Source organism: Lissotriton vulgaris, chromosome 2_1, assembly GCF_964263255.1.
Source record: "Lissotriton vulgaris chromosome 2_1, aLisVul1.2, whole genome shotgun sequence".
NCBI classification, from domain to species: Eukaryota; Metazoa; Chordata; class Amphibia; order Caudata; family Salamandridae; genus Lissotriton; species Lissotriton vulgaris.
Genome location: NC_141687.1, coordinates 1,310,488,118 through 1,310,511,201, shown reverse-complemented (window position 1 = coordinate 1,310,511,201; position 23,084 = coordinate 1,310,488,118). Strand labels below are relative to the sequence as shown.

Here is a 23,084-nt window from a genome sequence, read left to right as displayed (position 1 = left end):
AAGGAAAGAATTAGAATGTGTGTGCACGCTAATAAGAAAGGGTCGACGTCACCTTATGAGTACGAAATCTGGACTCAGTTGTCATCTGGGTTCCCTTCTCGTCTGTGCCTTGGCTCATCTTAGGATCACCCCTGCAGTCACGGATATACATCTGCACCGCTATGCTCTGTCTCCTTTGCTCCCCTCCAAGTCACTGGAACCTCCCTCTTGTTCTCTGTTTCGTCTGTCTCACTCTCGTCGTTCTGCACTACTCCTCTCTCCTCTCGATCACAAACTATCTTCACCTTCCGACTTCGATCTTATAAATCAGTTACTGCCGCTCTAATATTTGTTCGCTCCACTAACTTCTTCACTCTGCATGCTCTGATCTCAGTATCAAAGCTCACCAGCTGCTCCAACTAAAGTAACTTCAATCTTTCTGAGAGATTATCAGCCTTCGGTCTTTTCAGACTTCAAAATGGCGACTGTCTGCTTTAAGTTGATTAACTGCAATAATGCTAACGACTAGCTGCTGTCTGCTAACTGACTGAATGAACTCTCCTCCTCTCTGTACTTTCGCTAATATAGAACCTTGTTCATGCATGGAAATTTCCAGCCAGTAACCTGCCGGCCACCAAATTCTTGTACTACCCCGTGCCAAGGACACGTTCTCAGCCGGCCGGCCTGATGTTATGTCTTCGACACGAAGAAAAATACAGTCTTTCGATAAGGGCCAGCCCGAGCCGGTTCTCTCCAAGCGAACAACACCTTATAACTAAAACATTACATTTGACCTAAAAGCGTCTCAAGCAGCCGAGGCAGAAAGAAAGATGGAGTCTCTCCTGCTCGAGGCCTACAAGGCCTGAAATAAGCATAAAGATGAATAACTCTATCAGGAATATACTAGTAACCTTAAAAAAGGACGGAATAATACTAATACTCAGGAATCTATCCCCTAACATAAGCTTATAGGCCCTAGAATAGAGAAAAGAATAGGGAATTATGTCAAGCATCTTGTAAATAGGCCAAATCTAAGGCTCTAATCCCTCTATTAGAATGATAGTAGGCTAAAGTCACCTTCACTCAAAAAGGGAACAAAAACCCCGTCAGAACATTTCACCCTTGACTTTAGGCTACTAATTATTCGCTTAAATGGAACTAACATATGTCGAAGAATAATATGAAACAAAGTTGACAGATCTATTTCTAGTACGCCATCTGCAAGTTTGAAGTAAAGAAGGAATACACTGAATAAAACAGCAAATAGCAACTAAAATACAAATAGTAAGTAGGGCACCCCCTAATATCTTACGTAAAGAATGTAAATCGTTTAACCAATTAAAGAGCCAGTCAAACCAGCCCTGGTCTATGTGTTTTCTAACTTCTTTGGTCAAATCGTGGAGTTTGTCAATGTGAGCCTGAATCGACTAGTGTGGTCTGATAGATTGAAACAACAAGGACCCTCAAAGTCAGAACAGTCATGACCATGTTTAAGTAAAAGGTAATCTATAGCAGCTTTATTTTGTAGAATTGCCCGAAGCTCACCCTGGGCATCCAATAGCATGTCAGATAGAATCGTAGAAGTATGATTGATGGATTTAACCATCCAACAAGCCATTTTTCCAATAGATTTAGCATTGTATACTGCCAAAGCAGGGACACCTAAAATAGAGAAAGCCAAACTAAGATATTCAGATTCAGAAAATAAATGTAGTGTAGAGTCACAATTGTCATTCAAAATTACAGCATCACGGACAATACGGGAATTCACATTAGGATGTGAAGAAAACATTAATAAGCTTAATCTAGTGATAGCACAGGGTCCTCCAGTAATATTAGCAGGGATATAAGGCCAAGATGTATTGCCACAAGAGAAAAGCCATCCAGAAGGTAATAGCATTGTACGATAGTGGCTAGGGGTAACTACAAGACTTTTGCAGGTCATATTGTTCTTGACGGAAGTACACGACTTCGGTAATCTCCGGGAACATAAAGTTTTTTCATGATCTGTAAATGAAGTAGATCCTTTCAATTTTAAAGGAACACATTCAGTTATGGCACTTGGATCACATGTGAGGAAGAAACATAAATCACCCTGCGTGATATTATATGTAGTTATTTGGGAATGAATTGGTGGTACTGGGTCTAACAGCACCGTACATAAAGGACAATATTCATGGGTTGCAAAATCACCTAGAATAATGTTAGGACGGGCATTTGATATATTGAAAATATGGGCAAGGGTCTCCAAAGAAGCTGGAACGGCATCCAAACAGGTCGCTAATATGTCCGTTACCGAACGCATCGGTGTTAAACAGAAATGTGGGGAGTTTGTCACTCTCCGTGCCAGAGTTGTCCAAAAGTTAGATGATGAATCCCACACAGCAAAGTAACATTGTACTCTGATTCTTGAATCAATCAAAGTCTGGGGGTTCCCTTCTCTCCCGACGTAGCAGGCCAAAAGGAGTCCAACGCTGGCACATCCTGCAACAGCAGTCCAGAGAATGATCTGAAAATAAAATCAAATACAGGCATTATTCATTCTCGTAAGTAATATTTATCAGCTGGGACAGTGTGGAGTAGGGGTATGGGCGGACCGGAATAACAGGCGCGGAGGCCGGATGAAGTGTGCTATGATCAGCGAGGATTTATTAAGTTTACAGAAACAAGGTCCTTGTAAGACATGGGCTGGGTGTTGAGTCCCAGTTGGATATGCAGGCTGGGGTCCTCGTGGTGTGAGTCTGGCGAGGGGGTCGTCTTGTAGGATGTCTGCTGCTGGGCTGAGGTCGTCTTCTCGGGAAGAGGATACGGTGTGTCCCTCGGAGGTATACGGGAAGAGAAAAAGTACAGGGCGATTAGTCCTGAGCAAAAACGGACTTAGGAGTACTTCCACCCACACCGGGGAGTGAGGGATAGAAAGCGAGCGTGAGGAAGGGACGGTAGGGTAGGTGGAGAAGGGAGGCTAAGATGGGTAACGGGGAGAGGGTGCTGCTTGTGGGGAAATGGGATCAGGTACTATTCACAGTGCCAGTGGTACGACTATTTTACAGTGAGATGCTGATTGTGCCTAGATATATACAGTATTTACACTAAACTACAGGGGAAACACGGAGAAAGGTGACAAGGTGCTCACGTGCCCCACCGTAACTCTCTTCCTAATTACGGCCGCTCTCCAGCCACCTCCTGAGGTCGCCACCAATCTTCGCACCAAACGTCCTCCTCCTCTTCCTCGTCCCGGGTCTTCCTCTCTCCTCCGCTCTCCGCTGTTGGTTCTTCGCTGACTGCTAGCTCCTACCACGAGTTCGCTGCTGGGAACCTCTCGTCTCCCTGCTGGTCGGCTTTTCTATCTTCCGGACGGGAACCTGGGTGATTACTTCCGGGGTCGGGTGCGGACACTTCCGGTCTTTCCTGAATCGCCTCACTTCCGGGGTCACGAGAGGTCGCTTCCGGTCTGCTGCGTACCGCTGTTGATGTCGGCCCCTGTAGGGAGAAAGAGAGAGGAGTAGCCCTGGTTTGCCGAGATACTGCATGCGCGTTTCCGGAGGCCAGGGAGCCCACACTCGGTCGCCGCCCCGGGGAGGTAAGGGGTGCTTCTTCACAGACAGCCTCCCAGCTATCTCTCCCTGATAATCACTGTCAATTACACCTCCATGCACTTGAATGCCTTTTAAGGCCATGCCCGATCTTGGGGCAATTAATCTAAAGTTTCCAGTCGGTATACTGACACCAATGCCAGTTTCAATGATAACTCGATCTCTTCCTTTTATAGTAATGTCATTCATAGCATGCAGGTCTAAGCCTGCAGAACCTGGGGTTGCTCTGCATGGAGCCAGGGCTCCAGGGGAAATTTCCCAATACATTACAGTATTTTTGACTGTGTTTGGTTTAGCATCAACAGCTGGAGGAAATAAACGCATTAATGGGGAATCAGCATTTAAAAAGGGGCGATTATTCAAAACTAACAGTGCATGAAATAAATAATCTCTCCAATTTTTATATTTGTTGTCAGTTAATTTACGCAATTGATCTTTTAGCAAACCATTCATTCTCTCCACAAGGCCTGCTGCCTGTGGGTAGTACGGTATATGAAACACCCATTCAATGTTGTTTTCCACACAAAATTCCTGTACCAATCTTCCTTTGAAATGGGATGCATTGTCAGATTGTATTTGAAATGGGACACCATAATACAGCATAATTAATTCCAATGTTTTAATGGTATTTACTTGGGTAGCTCATTTACAAGGAAAGGCCACTAAAAGACCACTATAAGTGTCTACAATGGTGCATATATATTGACAATTTTTACTCATGGGAAGTGGACCAATATAATCAATTTGCCAAATTTGAGCGGGTAATTTACCTCGGTGTAATTGTCCTCTGACAATTTGGGGTACTTTTCGTTGTCTAGAATGTTGACAGATAGGACAATGCATTATAGTATCTTTGATCAAATTTAGAGGAATATAAATTCCTCGGTCAGCAGCCCACCTGCTAGTGGCTCTTTCTCCAAAATGTCCTGCTTTCTGATGGGCCCATTTCGCCAATCCTGCCAAATCAGAATTCTGCATGTCCACCACTGCCTCAGCAATTTTAGATTTCTCATCTGCAATGTTGTGAAAGAATTTGTCAAGGGAGTTTATTGGTGTATGGGCATCCACATGAAAGATTGTAACAGTACTTTGCGGAAGCAATTCCCAAATTTCTTGCCATAATTCTTTAACTCAAAGTTCTTTAGAATGCAATTCCCAATTACGAGCATGCCATGTTGGTAACCAGACCGCCAGTTCATTAGCAGTGGACCAGGAGTCAGTAAAAATGTGACACGTACCAGGTAGTTCCTGCTTTAAAACTTGGTAAACAGCATACAATTCAGCAAATTGACTACTTTTTCCTTCACCAGTTGTACTCAGCAATTTTTGTGTGACAGGATTATAGGACACTGCCTTCCAATGCCTCTTCTCTCCTATGTACTTCGCTGAACCATCCGTAAACCACACATGGTTTCTGTCCTCCGCGGACAGATCATCAAATGGCTTACCCCACTTAACAGGGGATTCCTGTACTATAGGTACGGAGCAATCACTCTCGGTCTCATTTGATGGCGCCAGCGCCACTTGCTCATGTAACGTCGCAACACCTTTCGGTCCCACACGCGCCCTGTCTTGTATGTACCATTTCCACTTAATCACACTCGCCTCTTGAGCATGTCCAATTTGATGAGTTTTCGGCGAACTCAAAACCCATTGCATAATAGGAATTTCAGGTCTCAACATCACATCATGTCCCAAAGTCAATTGCTCGGTATCCACCAGAGCCCAATAACATGCAAGTAACTGTTTCTCAAATAGTGTATAACGCTCACCAGCATCGGGTAACTTTTTAGTCCAGAAACCTAGCGGTACTTTATTTCTGCCTTGTTTTTGCCACAAACTTCAATTCGCATAAGGACCTTGCACAGACACATTCAGATCCTCATCACCATCACGTACAGGCCACAGATCCAAAGCATACTGGATCGCTTCTTTTGCCAAATCAAACGCATCTTGCTGTGGTTTACTCCATTCAAACGCATTCTTTTTACGAGTGACTCTGTACAAAGGGGCTAATATCTGACTTAAATGTGGAATATGTTGATGCCAAAAACCAAATAAACCAATGAATCTCTGGGCTTCTTTTCTGTTCCGGGGAACTGCAAAATCAAGAATTTTCTGTTTCACCTGTGGAATTACTTCTCTGTTTCCTTTATGCCAATTGATGCCTACAAATTTTACACTTTGTGATGGACCTTGATTTCCCAACCTTTTGCTCGCAAATGATTGATAACCTGGTCTAACTGAGTCTGAACTTGAGGTGTCTCACCTTGAATCAAAATGTCGTCAATATAATGACACATCTGTATCTGTGGGTTTATGGGTATTTCAGATAAATGTTCCGCCACCAGCCAGTGACAGATCGTAGGACTGTGTACATAGCCTTGGGGAAGACTTCTAAACGTCATTTGACGTCCATTCCATGTAAAACTGAACTGTTCCTGACACTCAGGGGCAATTGGGATCGAAAAGAAAGCGTTAGCAATGTCAATAGACGCATACCACATTCCTGGATGTTTCTGATTTCTTTCAATTAAAGTAATAATGTCTGGTACTGCAACAGTCAAAGGGGGTGTATGTTTATTCAATTAGCGGTAATCAACAGTCATACGCCAAGAATTATCACTTTTACGCACAGGCCAAACTGGATTATTCCAAGCAGAAGTAACCAGAGTTATAACTCCTGCATTCACTAGATCCTGAATAGTAGCACTAATTTCTTCATGACCACCTGGAATACGATACTGTTTTTGGGAAATGACTTTTGTAGCCTGGGGAATTTTTATAGGAGGCATTCTCAAACGGCCAACTCGTACAGGTCTGGATGATATATAACCTCTACTTCCAAATTGATAACATCCATCATCTAAATGTAAAGTCATACCTTTTAGGATATCAATTCCAATTATGTATTCTAAAAGTGGCACAACTAAAACAGAATATTCTTTTTGGGGAATTCTACCTATTTTCATCTCAACATTTGTTTGTACTGCGGGGGTTTCTTTTTCACCTAAACCAGTAATTGTAAAAAATTGTCCTTTGAATTTCTTTGATTTTCCATGAATTAAAGTGGCCTCCGCTCCTGTATCTAACAATGCTCGGGCCCTCTGTATATTACGATGTCTCCAAAAAATTTCAATATCTACATAGGGTCTATTATCTTTGTGAGCCCAACTGCGTACTGGAGCTTGAACTATTTCCTAGTCATTTTTATTGCGTTCTGACAACCAAGACAAATCAGGATAAATACTCGCAATTTTTCTGGACGATGTAATTTACTGTTCATATCCATTCCCATCACGAAACGGGTTTTTGTCATCTACATGGTATTGTGAATTTCGTTCAGAAAACCTGTGTCGTTCCTCTCTTCTCCTCATTTCGGGGGACTGATCCCTTTCATCTCTGTATCTGCTTTCAACACGCGCGTCTCTCCCCCTCTCTCTCTCTCCCTCTCTCCCCCTCTCTCTCTCTCGCCGAGGGGACACATCACGCTCATTCCATCGACTATCATGCCTATCCGAATCATCACGACGTCTGTCATCTCCACTGTCACCAGAATATTCACGATCACAATCATTCTTTCGTACACGTCGAGCATCCTCCTCCCTGTCCAAACCACGCTTGCGAAACATAGCCCACAAGCGATTATTAGGTTCACCATCAATCCCCTCTCTCTTCACACCGTCAGCCAACAAGGCAAGAAACATATCACGTCTAGAAAACTGATAATTTCCAGCAGTATGACCCTCAGGTCTGGATTGTCTTTCAGGTTTAAGCCATTCGCCCAATTCACCAAGCTGAAGTACAGATTCAAGCACCGAGGACAAAGCATTACCAGTTTGATTGATCAACAATGTCATCATAACTTGTTTATACGCAACAGGGGAAGAACGGATAATGCGATTCCGCACAGAAGATGTCAACAAACCATCCAACAACCTGTCAGAAGTACTCAGAAAAATCGCAGTTTTCATTACCTCCTCCTTTAATCTTTGTGCCGCATCTCGCAAAGTATACCATGGCTTGTCATTCAGAGGCCAATCAGATTCAGTAGGGTATTTGTGATTACAACCATCAGTCGCTAATTGAAGCAAACTAATTTGACCAGCACCATTATAGTTCCAGAAATGATCCTGTACAGTAGAATCAGAACTCAAAGAACAAAATTTCAAAGCATCTCCCGCATCCAACATGATGCCAGCAGCACCCAGTTCATAGAGACGCACCATCCATGTAAGCAAGGCCTGACCGGGCCGCTGTCAAAATCGTTCCAAAATGTCACTAACTTCCTGTTAAGTAAAATCTGCTAAGCTATCCAAAGGAATACCATTTGGATTACCAGGAGCCTGCATGTAATTTTCATTGAAAAACCGGATGCGCAGAAACCTCAGTATGAGGAGCACAAGGAACTCGATCAACAGATTTAGAGGGACATTCAGATTGAGAAATGTCGTCGGATTTAGAACACCGACCATGGTCGCCGGAATTATCAAGTTTGTCAAAAGTATTAGATTTACAGTCACGTCCGGTGCGAGAATACTCGCGTTTGTCGGACGCTTACGGGCAGCTGTGCGCTTTACAAGTCCAGCACATTTACATTTACATTTACTCCTCAGCCGAGGAGCCAGAGTCATTCGAGTCCCAGATATTACCGTCCCATTCATCAGGATTCCAGTCCAGTCCGGCTTTCGCCACGACCAGACACACTTTCCGTTTGCAAACTCGACCACGACCATTCTTATATTTGTATTTAGCAATACGAACAGCAGCTCTTTCAGCAATAGTCTGGTAAGTCTCAAGTTTATAGGCAAGCAATTTATTTTGACATCTCAAAAGAGTGTGAGCATTTTGCACTTCAACAAAATTCTCTTCAATATCTGCATATTGTTTCTGCAATTTCAGAAATTTCTCATGTACAAGCCTGTACGCAGATAAAACAATCCAACCTCTGCGTCCCAAAATAGGAAGCTCATCACCCTTCACAATCGGCGCTTTCTGCAAACAAGCAATCACATTAGTCGGATCCGCCAGTACCAAACAAGAACTCCAATTTTCACTCAAACCAGTAGAATCAGCCCACTCACAGGCCAATGCCTCGTAAGGCGTTGATTCCCATCCGGGAATTTCAACAGGCAATTTAAAAGTAGATTTTGACCTTCTCAAAAAAATCGTGCCAAAAGAAAAAGATATATACAACTATAAACAAATAATATACAAAATGTACTCCGTACGCGCCAAGCACAAATCAACAAGATATAAACAACACCGCGCTAACAGGCTTACGTAAACGGTTTGTGACGCCAGATGTAATAACCGGATTTTCGGACCAGATAGAATCAGCTCACCAAGACACCACCAACCCGGCCGAAACGTAACCACCTCCCTCCTCAGGACCTACTTACCATGGTACCTGGGTACCTACCTGGGGATGGGGAAATAGCAATATACAAGCTTAGATCATCCAAAATACCACCAAATCCATTGGGATTATTAGAAACAATCACTAATTGTTACGGAATTCCATATTCTACACCACACTCATACCTTATAGTCTCGCGGCAATCTGGCCCAGACTATGCTACCCTCCTCCTCATAGTGAAGGGGGGCAGTTCTAATCACTTACCATTACACACTGACCACAATCAGTGTTCACGCAAGCCACAATCCTGTGGGTATACACACCGTATCCTCCCGGTGCTCTCTCTCTCTCTCTCTCTGTTGGGAAGTTTCTCTATACACCACTGGGAATGTCTCATATACAATATTAGAGGTTATGTGATAGATAGACAGTTCAATCCTCTCACACAAGAATGGCCAAATCACAATATGCAAAGGTTATTCTCTGATAGAAGTGCTCCCTGCTCCCTTGCTCAGTTACCACTTACCCGGACGGGAAACGCATCTGTCCACATAACAGCATCTGACTAGAAGAAAGGTTAACTTTACCATAAAAACAACAGTTACACAATGGTTCACTAAGAACTGGGGTCCCTTTATTACACAATAGCAAATTATAACAACAATATACTGCAATATAACATATAGCCTGAAAAGCAAAGGAAAGAATTAGAATGTGTGTGCACGCTAATAAGAAAGGGTCGACGTCACCTTATGAGTACGAATTCTGGACTCAGTTGTCATCTGGGTTCCCTTCTCGTCTGTGCCTTGGCTCATCTTAGGATCACCCCTGCAGTCACGGATACACGTCTGCACCGCTATGCTCTGTCTCCTCTGCTCCCCTCCAAGTCACTGGAACCTCCCTCTTGTTCTCTGTTTCGTCTGTCTCACTCTCGTCGTTCTGCACTACTCCTCTCTCCTCTCGATCACGAACTATCTTCACCTTCCGACTTCGATCTTATAAATCAGTTACTGCCGCTCTAATATTCGTTCGCTCCACTAACTTCTTCACTCTGCATGCTCTGATCTCAGTATCAAAGCTCACCAGCTGCTCCAACTAAAGTAACTTCAATCTTTCTGAGAGATTATCAGCCTTCGGTCTTTTCGGACTTGAAAATGGGGACTGTCTGCTTTAAGTTGAATAACTGCAATAATGCTAACGACTAGCTGCCGTCTGCTAACTGACTGAATGAACTCTCCTCCTCTCTGTACTTTCGCTAATATAGAACCTTGTTCATGCATGGAAATTTCCAGCCTGTAACCTGCCGCCCACCAAATTCTTGTACCACCCTGTGCCAAGGACACGTTCTCAGCCGGCCGGCCTGATGTATGTCTTCGACACGAAGAAAAATACAGTCTTTCGATAAGGGCCAGCCCGAGCCGGTTCTCTCCAAGCGAACAACACCTTATAACTAAAACATTTCATTTGACCTAAAAGCGTCTCAAGCAGCCGAGGCAGAAAGAAAGATGGAGTCTCTCCTGTTCGAGGCCTACAAGGCCCGAAATAAGCATAAAGATGAATAACTCTATCAGGAATATACTAGTAACCTTACAAAAGGACAGAATCATACTAATACTAAGGAATCTATCCCCTAACATAAGCTTATAGGCACTAGAATAGAGAAAATAATAGTGAATTATGTCAAGCATCTTGTAAATAGGCCAAATCTAAGGCTCTAATCCCTCTATTAGAATGATAGTAGGCTAAAGTCACCTTCACTCAAAAAGGGAACAAAAACCCGGTCAGAACAGGGGGTTCATCTGGAATGAATCCGGCTGTCGAGTGGCTCTTGCGAAACCATACCTCCTCACTGATAAAGGCGGCCTTACGGTTCACAATATGGAACAATATATCTGGCATCGCAACTTCAATGGGTGGCGAAGTGGACTGTGGGGTTACAACTGTCTGATTCTGTCAGAGAGGGCTCACCTTGGTCCCTTGATGACATATTCTGCATATTCCACCCATGTAAAAAAAAAATCAAAAGGGGAGTGAAGAGGTAGTGATAGGAAGCACTCAGGTGGACGCACCCTCCTCCAGTCAATGGTATAAATAAACAACAAGGTCTACCTCTAAGAGGTTTCCTGTGAGCCAAGGTATAGCAGGCATACACAGAATTTGTTAAAATACCCCTTACACACCAAAAGGGCCCTTGGTGTCATGCTTCATCATCGGGGTCTTCCCGCCCCGCTGCTGGACTGGGCGTGCTGCGACTAGCGACTACGCTGGAGCACTTAGATATTGTAAGTGCTATGTGAGGTGCATTTGAGTGAGTGTAAGTAGGGTCAGGAGTGATTAGGAAAAGTGAGATTAAAAGAATACCTGGCCTTATGAAAACAAAAAACCTTTATTGGTCATAGGCTGATATCGTTAAAAATACGTGTAGCAGAGAAACTTGTGGCTCTGTGGGCAGTGTTGTATCTCCGCTCAGCAGCTGTGTTTGGATTTAGGTAGGGTGTGAGGATGTAGTCACGCACAGCCTATTCACTGTCTCCTGCATGGAAGAAGAATGTCGATGTTTAGTGAGATACCGCAAGTTGAAACATTTCATACCACTGTTTGTGTGTGCCATGAAATTACTTAGCAGGTATCCCTCTCCAAAAATCGCCATTTGTAAGTCTGCGATGTAATGCACAGTGTCTAAATATGAAGGAATCATGAGTGCTTATTGGAAATTTTGTTACGATATCGGTGATGAGATTTTTGGCATTGCAGACTACCTGGATGTTTAATGAATGGTATGATTTTCTATTCCTAAAAACATACTCATTGTGTGATGGGGGGGACAGTGCGACATGTGTTCAGTCTTCACAGCCAATCACGTGGGGGAATTGGGCAATTTCGTAAAAATCCTGTTTGGTTTGGTCCAGTTCCTGCTGTGTGTTTGGAAATTTGATGTGTTGATGCATCCTCTGCATCATAGCATTGAGGAAAGCGTGGAAGAAACGCGAAAGTGCGCTCTGGGACACCCCTCCTACTGCAGCAATTACCCCCTGAAAACTCCCTGACGCTAGGAGGTGCAGTGAGCACAACACCTGTATGTGTGTGGGAATGGTGTGGGCCCTGTATGTGGAGTGCTCCAGCATGGGTGTCGGCTCCTCTATCAGCTCCAGGATACTTTCTGGATGCAGCCTGTAGTGCACATCAATGTCCTTCTCAGTGCGTTGGAAGAGGGTGATGCGTGTCCTGTAGATCCTCTCCTGGCGTCTCTTTCTCTCTTCAGCCTCTCGGATTCGCAGCCTCCTGGCTATAACATAAAGCCCAGCCATTGTGAGAAGCCACTGTTGCATCATGGGCCACTTTAAATAGGTTGCAGCAGCTTATCACCTGGCCTGAGTTGGTGGTAATTGAGAAGTGCAAAATTGCGATTTTAGAAAATTCGCTATTTGCGATTTTTACGCTTTTTGCGTGATGGTATTTGCGATTTTTGCTAAAACAGAGACGCAGCTTGAGAATTCGCAAATTTATTCGCAGAACCCATTAATCGCAAAATTGCTAATTGCAAATTTTGCGATTAGCAGTTTTGCATGGAACATAACTTACCTACATCGCATCACACACTTTTGCGTGCGCAAACAACCGAAATTCTGCGAATTTCGTGGTTTGCGAGAGCAAACGCCCTACCTACATATGGCCCGTAGAGGCTTGACACTCCAGCCAGTCAGAGTAGATCTGGGAGACCTGTGTCCCGATGTAGAGAAAAAGTGGTGCTAGCACAGATAATATAACAGATTGGGGAGAGGTTGGGCAAGGGCTGGGGGGTTTTTGTAAGAGGAAGCACTAGCCATATACTCAGGTGCCTGGAAAAGGCAGCTGTGACCTATTGTCACCTGGCATTGTCCCACAGGGGCGCTTCCCTACTGGTGGGAGAGCTAGTGAGGTGCATCAGAAGAGGTCTGTTGGTTCTACGTCTTGGGGACACGTCAGTGACGTGTTGGTTTGACATACATATCTTTCTCCTATAGGCTTAAAGAGCAGTCATACTGGATCAGTGGTGGTGGTGGGGTTGTCAGTCTAGCGCACTGGCCCCCTGAAACTTGATGTGTGAGATTCAGGCACTACATCTTGCAGCACACACACGGCTAGTGAATGGTCTTCATAGACTGACAGAGCCCACAGCCCAGCAACTAGTCATGGGACTTCTCCGCTCCAGCCCTTGATCCACTCCATCGGGAGTCCCCCAGGTATCGGGTAAACTCCTGGAAGGTGACTCCCAGTTCAAATTGGCACTGACAGATACATCACTAAACGTCAAGATAGGTAATGTGCTAGCCACAGTGAAGAAATGTGACGCGGCTCTAGAAAACATGCGGACGTCACTTTAAAGTGAAATAGACAAAATTACTATTGATTTTAACCAGTTGCGTGCCGATCAGCGTAAACTTGAAGACAAACAGCACACAGCTAAACTACAATTAGAAGAACTACAGACTGCCACACAGGAAAATACTGCTACACTGCAAGCGCTTCTGGGATGCATATCTGAGCTAGAAGACAGAGTGGAAGACACAGGAGGCAGATCACGCCGCAATAATATACTTATATTTGGACCGACAAGAGGGACCGAAGGCCAAAGTGCTGTGAAGTATACCAAGAGCTAGCTACGCGAATGGTTGCCCCAAGCAGACTTGTCTGCACAATTTGTTGTCAAGTGGGCGCATCTGGTGCCAGCACGGAAACCACGATCAAGAGCCAGCCCCAGACCCTTTCTGTTTCACCTGCTTAACTACAGGGATCGAGACAGTATACTACGTGAAGCGCACCATAGGCAAGAGATCAAAGTGAACAGTGCTGTATTGATGATGTTCCCAGATTAAACCATAGCGTCCAGAAACAACAACATTCTTTTCTGACAGTTAAATGATGTATATGTGAACTGAACATGCAATACTCACTGCTTTTCTATGCACGACTTTGTGTGGTGGACAGTGGCAATACTGTTTCTTTGACGACCCAGAAGATGCGTGGGACTGGATGGAACAGGTGGACCACGCAGAGGCAGTGACATGGCCTGCTGCGGTGGAGAGAGTTCTGGGGACCACTTGGTTATGCAATCACAGCAGGCGGAGACACACCAATCAGAACGAACAACTGCCTAATTTAGAGCAAATGATCTCAGAGCGAAGGAATGCAATACGTATGGCTGCGACACTGCACACCAAACAACACACCTCAGACCTTGACAATGATAGAGAGAAATCCACAAGTGAAGGGTACTCTATAATAGGACACACTTCAGAGACCAACACACCAACACCAACAGAGGTGACGCCACAGATGGCTGATCATATTATCTGACCTCATAGACCAAACCTTCAGAAATATCCTTCAAAACGTGGCTAGCCATAGACTCCCATTCTGCATTGCCCGTGAACATGGAACTGGAGCGTGGATCCCCCTCCCCCTTGGTTTCCTCTACCCCTCTTCCCTTGCGCCCAACATTGGCTGGGAACCACACGTTGGGAGGGGTTCAGCTGTTAACACATACTGACGTCGCACCTAAGCGTGAGAACACAGGCAGCCTCACTGGCCAACGGCCTATCCAGTCAAATGGGCAGAGGGACATAGTGGACCTCCCTATCAATGACAGGATATGCATAGCAAACCCACCATGAATGGGATAGTAAGCTTGTTACCACAATGTGATACACCAGTTTAGGTAGATCACTGTTACATATCTGCTCCATTATTGTTGCATAGGTTGTGTTTTACTAATTGTAGTGTTAGCTATCTAGTTATTGAGAAATATTGTCCTATACACTACGTTCATACACACACTATACTTGGGGGACATGCAGCTACAGGGCAGGGGTGTGAGACAGCACAAATCAAATGCTGCTACAGTGAAAATGTCACATGCAAATATAATAACATGGAACGTGAGGGGCATGTGCACACCTGCACAGTGTTACTCCGTCTACTCCTACCTCATGCTCAGGTCAGCTCACATCGCTCTTTTACAGGAGACTCAGCTGATGCCCATTGGCAGGGACAGGTTTTCGCTACTGCCCCTAATATTAACCATGTGCTACAAAAACACGGGTTAACCCAAGAAGTCACTGGGACCTGGGCGGAATATTGATACAGACAAAGCGGTCCCAGATAGACACACAATTAACTCAATCCTGACAACAAATATGTACATACATACATGACTTATAACAACATTGTTTTTAATCACAATGTGTATCGTAAAAGATTCATTCATAAAAATAAATACGCAGTAAATCACATATAATGCCCCTAAAAGGAAGGAGTAGGGAAGGGTAGTGCTGGAATAGTGAAAGTATAGAAACTAGAATATGGGTCACTAAGACCAAGATACACCAGAAATAATGATAAGTTAACACAGTGGAACAATTAATTCATCAATTAATTTAAACAATCATGCCTCAAATAAAATCACAAATGATAAATCAGGGAGGAGGCTGAACATAGGAGGAAGTGTCGACGTTTCGACCCAGAATAGATGCAGCCGTGGTATAAACCTTGCTAGAGGGTCTTCATCAGGACAGGGGTTGCGGGAGGTGGGGCAATGGATCTGTATAGAGAATTAAAAAATTCAATTTTTAATATGGGTCACAAAGGATCCCAAAAAGCTCATAAAATTAATAAAAGGCAGAGAGGGGCACATAGTCAGACATTATGAACAAGAGGAATACATCAGTAGTAGCAAGAGAATGGCTAGGGATAAATATCTTATGAGGCAGGCTAATTGGAAGGCCTCAAAAGCACGATCGGTCAATGGTCAATAAAAGTCACTGGATGCCAAATGTTACATGCAGACAAGTGGTACATGATATACTTATCCGAGACATGGGCTCAAATATAAATCAAACAGGGTCAAGGGACAAGTAAGTATACGTAAACCAGCATACCTTAAGTTGATACTACAATGTAGTGGGTATGACTCAATAGTGGTAGACTCTTAATAATAATAATAATAATAATAATCTTTATTTAGATATAAAACATATCTTTAAAAGAATTTACAGTTCACAGCCTGACCAAAACTTAGGTTAAAAACTTCTAGAAAATAACAACACAGATATTGATATAAAAACACAATCCATTTCCAATCGTTATAAAAACAGGGATTTTGTCTCATAAAATGTTTTTAGAATCACAAAAGTTAAAACAAGGCACCAGCTTACATTAATTATCGCCAGATTATTTTTTGACCTTACTAAGGATAATGCCAGTTTTTACTGATTACGATGAGAGAAAAAGGTTAAGCATTTTAACATGGCCTCCTTAAGTTAAAGATGTAATAAGCTTGCTGAACAAATTTTGTAAATTTTATATTTAGCACTGTATTTTCCGGATTTACATCTGCCATGATGGCTTGCCTGCAAGTCCGAACCCCCAGCCTGTTCCATTCTAATTTTAGTCCGGACCTACGTTCTGCGTTAAGGGCTGGGCAGAGGCAACTTACATGCAACATGGTTTCCGCTGTTTTCCCACACCCTCTACAGGAAAGATCTTCCGATGTACGTCGCCATGGTGGGAGGTCCTGCAAGAAACGCCAGTCGCCCATTCGGATGGCAATAAAGCCGCGTTTCAAGTATAATGGGTATGTGCTGGCCAGATAGCAAACTGGGTCTGGGTGTCTGTAGGAATTTATCATGGCCCAGGCATGACTACGTTTTAGAAAAAGTGCTTTGTCAGTAAGACAGGAGGTCATTCTCACAAGCTATCTGGCCTGGGTTTAGAGCCCACAGATCGCTTGCTGACATTTGCTTAATGGCGTCTGTGAAAAGGCGTCCATACAAACCCCCCGGGTTAATCTGGCTGATTTCTTGCCAGACAAGGGATTCTAAAGTGCCTGGCTCGGCTTGCCTTAACTTGTGACACAGGTTAAGGTATGTCCCATTGGCAGAGGCCTCGTAGTTTAACAGCCCCATCTCCAACCTTATCTGTGCTGCTGAGGCGTTATTTGGCAGCCGGAGCACCCTTTTGTAAATTTTGGTTGTCTGTTGGTTCAGGGTTGTGTTCATTTTGCCACAAAAAATCTCAATGCCGTAGGATAAAGTAGGGCCAACCTTTGCTCTCAATACCTCAAAGAGGGGAGCTAAGGTTGGACCGGAAAGATCTTTCGCAAGTTTACCTAGTGAGACCATTAGGGTCACTGCTTTGGCTCCGATCTCTGCTCGCTGTTTTTTGTAACCACATTTTGAGTCCAGGTGGACGCCTAGGTATTTATAGGACTGGCCAGTTTCTAGACTGACATTATTTAATGACCAACCGCCCCCTGTGTGTCGTTTCTTGCCGAATGTAACTACTTGCGTTTTCCTTAGGTTAACCTCGAGTTGGTTGTTGATCGTATAATCAAACAGTTTGTCGAGGAGTCTTTGTAACCCTACCCTGGTTAAACTAAAGAGAACCAAGTCATCGGCATATAAAAGATTGCTTAGGGTCATGCCACCCCCCTTCGGGGAGTGGCTGTTAATGTTGTCTAGGGCCGCCGACAGGTCTGCTACAAATAGGTTAAAAAGAAGAGGGGCGAGCACACAACCCTGATTCACTCCTCTGGTTGTCATTATTTTACGTGAGAGGTGTGTGCCGGTCCCCAACTTCACCCGCACCCAGGTCCTGGTGTGGAGCTGAATAATTCCCTCTAGTAGTTTATCAGGGATCCCCCACATCTTTAGTTTGGCCCATAGGGCCTCCCTGGGGACTCTGTCAAATGCTGCTTTGAAGTCGACAAAGCAGCAATGAACTAATCTTGAGGTTAAAACTGCCCTGTCGACTACGGTGGATATTGCTAGCAAATTGGTAGGGGTTCCTGAATTTGCCACAAACCCTGTCTGGTTCATTGGCAGTAGCTTATTGTCCTTTACCCATAACCTTAGGTCCTCTAATAGGAGACCTGCATAATGCTTTGCTTCAATTTCCAGGAGGGCAATGAGTCTATAATTGCTCGGTTGTGCATGAGATCCGGATTTATAAATCGGGTGTATTATGGCTCCCCGCCATGACTCTGGGATTGTGGATGTTCTTAATGCGTAGTTGAATAGATTGGCCAATGTTCCCGACCAGGGGGCAATATCTGAGTTAAACAAAGTCTGTGGCAGGCCGTTTGGGCCTGGCGCCCCATCCGATCTTGCTTTTGACAATAGTTTTGAGACCCTTTCCTGTGTTATACTCCATGTGGGGCCATGCCCTTGGCTAGTCTCAGTTACGGTGATGTTTCCGATGGAGCTTGGATAATCAGGGGACTTGAAGTGGTCGGATAGGAAATCGGCCCAGACTGATTCCGGAATATTAGCCGATCCCGTACACACTGTTCCTAAGCTGGTGTGGTTAATAAGCACCCAGAATTTCCTTGAATTTTTTTGCTTACTTTCCCACACCAGTTTACTCCAGAATTGATTTTCATGTGCCCGTTTATCCTTTTTAATCGCTTGCTAGAGTGATTTTTGCGGGATTTGATAATTGGATATGCACTCACTGTTTCCTGGGGATTTGGCCAAAGCCCGCAGGGCCTTATTTCTTGCTTTCTTTAGTGACTTCGTCGTCTGAGATAATGTAAATTGATGCGTTGGAGTTACCCTTTGAGCTTGGTGCCTTGCAGGAAACAGATGAATCAGGTGGGAACATAACGTGGACCATAGGTCAATTGGATTAGCCTCTTGCTCCTGGCCCAGTCTTATTATGTCCGAGCTTGCCCGAAGGATATTCAAGCTAATTTCTTCTGTCCACTTTAGCCGCTTTAGGTTTTCTGTGTAGGTTCTCTGAGTTGTCGATGGGGCAGTTTTGTGATACTCTGGGTTTGTATTAAAGGTTGTAACCTCGGGCCTGTGATCACGTTCAGTTCTTGGGTGTATTCTGAAGTCAATAATGCAATTTAGCAGGGGTGCGGTACAAATCGTATAATCCAAATGCGATTGCTTTGAGCCATTTGACCATGTCCACTTAGGTGGAGTGTCCCCAGCTGTTCTGCCGTTGATAACGAGGTAACCTGCACTATAAAATTGGCTCACACACAAGTCGCCTAGGTTACTTTGAGATTGTATTAGCGGTTTAGTTTGCATTTTGACCTCGGTAATTTTTATTAAAGGGGGGCCGTCGTTGTCTGCTGCGTTCCCCTGAAACAGATAGTTGTTAAAATCCCCAGTAACTATACAGTCTGAGTTGGGTTGGTCCGTGACTATGTCGTTCATGATCTCAGTTAGACGGGTCAGGTGGTCCTTTTTGGTTCGTGTACTGGGGTTAATGTACACATTTAGGAGAAAGAGGGGACGATGTTTCCGCCAGGGTTCGATCTTGACCCCTAAGGCCCAGTCTTCCTTAAGGGGCCATCGTGTGATTTGAGCTTTTAAAGAGTTTGATACATGTGTTGCCAGTCCGCCTTTCGAGTGGCCAAATCGGCTGTCCCTGGTTGCTGAATTCCATATCTCAGTGAACCCAAGCACTGAGCACCCCTGTACCTGTAAGGCCCAGGTTTCCTGTAGTGCTATAGTGGTAGACTCTTGAAGATGCGGTAGTGAAGTTACGTTCTAAAAAATCAAGAACATTCATTCAGATGATTTAACAAAAGGTTATACATCAGTGTAAACCTCATAGGTAATAGCAAATGCCAGGACTGGGTGTAAATTTCACTGGTAACAACAATTTGAGTAACGAAAAAAAGTGTGTACACGTCGACACGTATATCTAGTCTACAGATGCCAACATTAAAGAGGCAAACAATTGACTGTACTAGTAATGCATGGTCGAATTGCATACCTTACGTCAATGCCTCATTGGGTAATGAAGAGTGTCAGGTAGCTCGGAATCTACACAACAAATGGAGTGAAGAGAGAAAACACCCAATGTTCACTATTTGCACCTCAGACGGGTGCATACAGCATCGACAAATGATACAGATTTGACAGCCTTAGCGTGTGAATTGGCATACCTTTCAATAAAAACTGCTGTTGACAATAGGGGATTCAAACGTGGATGTATAAGATGGTGACTACTAGTCTCTGTCGGACTGTGAGTGGTAGGACACAGGAATGTAGACTCTATAGAATGTCGAAGGAATAAATTAGGACCTTCGCTTGTAAACACAACAAATCGCTATGTGCGTTTATAAGTTGACATACCTGCCAATAGCAGAAATGCGGCAGAAAACAGGGGGTTCAGCTGTAGTTTTAATCAAGAGCTTGAGTGGTTCACGGCTGAATCGAATGTAGTGGCGTTCCTCGTTACCTTGATAGAACAGAATCTATTGAATAGCGGGGCAGTATATAGTATCTAGATCCCCACGTTAGTGAAAAGTCACGTATAATGCGGTCAAGGTAGCACACCTAGCTATGGAATTGCCGGGTAATATATACGGACCTTCGCTTGTAAGCCCAACGAACAGCTGTCCGTGCTTCCAAATAAACATACCTGCAAGAAGCAGAGATTCAGCAGGAAAAATGGGATGGAGGGTTGAGGTTCAACTGTGGTTTTGAACAAAGACGTGCATGGGTCACCGCTAAATAAAGTGTTCCTCGTCAGTTCCACAGTGCTGAATCTATGAAATAGCGGGACAGAGTATTAGTATTTGGGTCCCCACATAAATGAAAGTCACGTACAATGCGTTCAAGGTAACATACCTAGCAAACGCTGGAGTGTCAAGGAACGTGGAGGATTGTACCGAAAACCGCTGGTTACTTCTGCGGTTTTCAATCCTTAAAGGTCAAATGATAGGGTCTGCAAAATGGCAAGCAATTTATTAGTACCCTCCCCAGTTGCATAAATGCAGCGCTGGAGCCATAAACTGGGTAGCACCCAAACATACCGTGTGGCAGGGAAAGTTGTGGATTAGTCAGGAAATCCTAAATGGCACTGCTCATCGCTAGGCTCAGAAAGCAGTAACCGCTGAAAGTGCTTCCTATAGAGTTCCGATCACGTGACCCATACTAATCATGGTCACAGAAAGAGGACTAGTCGAAAGAGGAAGTAGTATACCACCTCTGATATATAATCTAATGATGAAGATAAAATCCTGATGGGAGAAATTACACTAACGCTTCCTTATGTGTACTATCTTAAGGCAGAGGAGTTATAGGAAGTCAATATGTGTCGTCCCGATCATTCATATAGCCTCGCGTATTACTCATGGAATTTAGTATACAGAAAGTTGTTAACAGGAACCAAAAATGTACATACACAAAAACACTTGCTGGCATGCGTCAAAGGGTTGGTGGATAGTTAAACTATTGAACACATAATTGATTTATGATGTCATTATCATTACGGCGTACCTATCGAACACAGTGGTATAGGCCGTCAGTACAAAAGAATTATTATAATACATTCAAATAGTTGGTACAGATGGCAAAGCAATATCTAAGTGCTCCAGCGTAGTCGCAGCACGCCCCGTCCAGCAGCGGGGCGGGAAGACCCCGATGATGAAGCAAGACACCAAGGGCCCTTTTGGTGTGTGAGGGGAATTTTAACAAATACTGTGTATGCCTGCTATATCTTGGCTCACAGGAAACCTCTTAGAGTTGGACGTGGTTGTTTATTTATTCCACCCATGTGCCAGGTGCAAACAGCCTGCGCAGCTTCCAAAGGTAGCATACAAAGCTTATTTCAGAAGTTGGTCTATAACATGCGCAACAAATCTCTACACTCCGGCTTTGGCTCTGCAGGGTGCACCTCGCGGAGGCGGCTCAGTGGCCGCTGAAGTACTGGTGACCTGGCTAACTGCAGGAGTGCAAACACTTGGAGATCTTTACCAAGAAGGGGCACTTCTACCATACGAGGAGCTGGCAGATGCGAATGGCCTATAGCCTGGTAATTTTTTACAATATCACTCTCTTCTAGCAAGACTCAGAGATAAATGGGGAGACATGAATACAGAACGACCTACACACCTTACCATACAATGCTTGCATGTTATAGGTAGTGGTAGACACCTCACCAGATGGTTTGCGGAATCGTTCCGATTCACATGGCATATCAATGACACCTGTTAGACAGAAGTGGGAGGCAGACAGGGGGCAACCTTTTACAGACAAGGAGTAGACAGAGGCGTTGCTTAGCCTCATACACAACCCACGTAACTCTCGTTTTAGACATATCCAACATTATATACTCCAAATGGCCTACCTTACTCCAGAAAAAATCAATACGTTCTATAAGAGAACAGACACAGGGTGCCCCAGATATCAGCACCCAGAAGCTGACTTACTAGGGTATGCACCTGTTACAACGCATTTTTTACAACGCACTACTGTTACAACGCATCTATTACAACGCAGATACTGTTACAACTCATGTTTTTACAACGCATTTTTTTACAACGCAGGTACCTTTACAACGCATACCATTACAACGTAAGTATTGGTAAGTATATAGTTATATTTTAAATGTTATATGTTTGGGGTAAAGGGGTATTTTTAGGGTTTAGGGTCAGTTTTGGGTTTTAGGGTAAAGGGGTATTTTTAGGGTTCAGGGTCAATTTTCAGTTTTTGGGTAAAGGGGTATTTTTAGGGTTCAGGGTCAGTTTTCAGTTTTTGGGTAAAGGGGTATTTTTAGGGTTCAGGGTCAGTTTTCAGTTTTTGGGTAAAGGGGTATTTTTAGGGTTCAGGGTCAGTTTTCAGTTTTTGGGTAAAGGGGTATTTTTAGGGTTCAGGGTCAGTTTTCAGTTTTTGGGTAAAGGGGTATTTTTAGGGTTCAGGGTCAGTTTTCAGTTTTTGGGTAAAGGGGTATTTTTAGGGTTCAGGGTCAGTTTTCAGTTTTTGGGTAAAGGGGTATTTTTAGGGTTTAGGGTCAGTTTTCAGTTTTTGGGTAAAGGGGTATTTTTAGGGTTCAGGGTCAGTTTTCAGTTTTTGGGTAAAGGGGTATTTTTAGGGTTCAGGGTCAGTTTTCAGTTTTTGGGGTACAGGGTAAAAATAAATTAAAAATAATTTTAAATTAAATAATTTAATAGAAAATAAATTAAATTACATTACATTATTTTTGGGGTTGAGGGTCAGTTTTGAGTTTTTGGGGTACAGGGGTACAGGGTAAAAATAAAGTTAATTTTTTTTTGTTTTACAATAATTAATTTAAATTAAATTTAATAAAATTACTTTAATTTATTTTTGGGGTTTAGGGTCAGTTTTGAGTTTCTGGGGTGCAGGGGTACAGGG

General features: G+C 43.8%; 1 pseudogene; it reads right to left on the bottom strand.

Moving 5' to 3' along the window:
- Window positions 1-23,084, bottom strand: part of LOC147732548 (serine/threonine-protein kinase mos-like) — a 45,333-nt pseudogene that overhangs the window by 6,421 nt on the left and 15,828 nt on the right.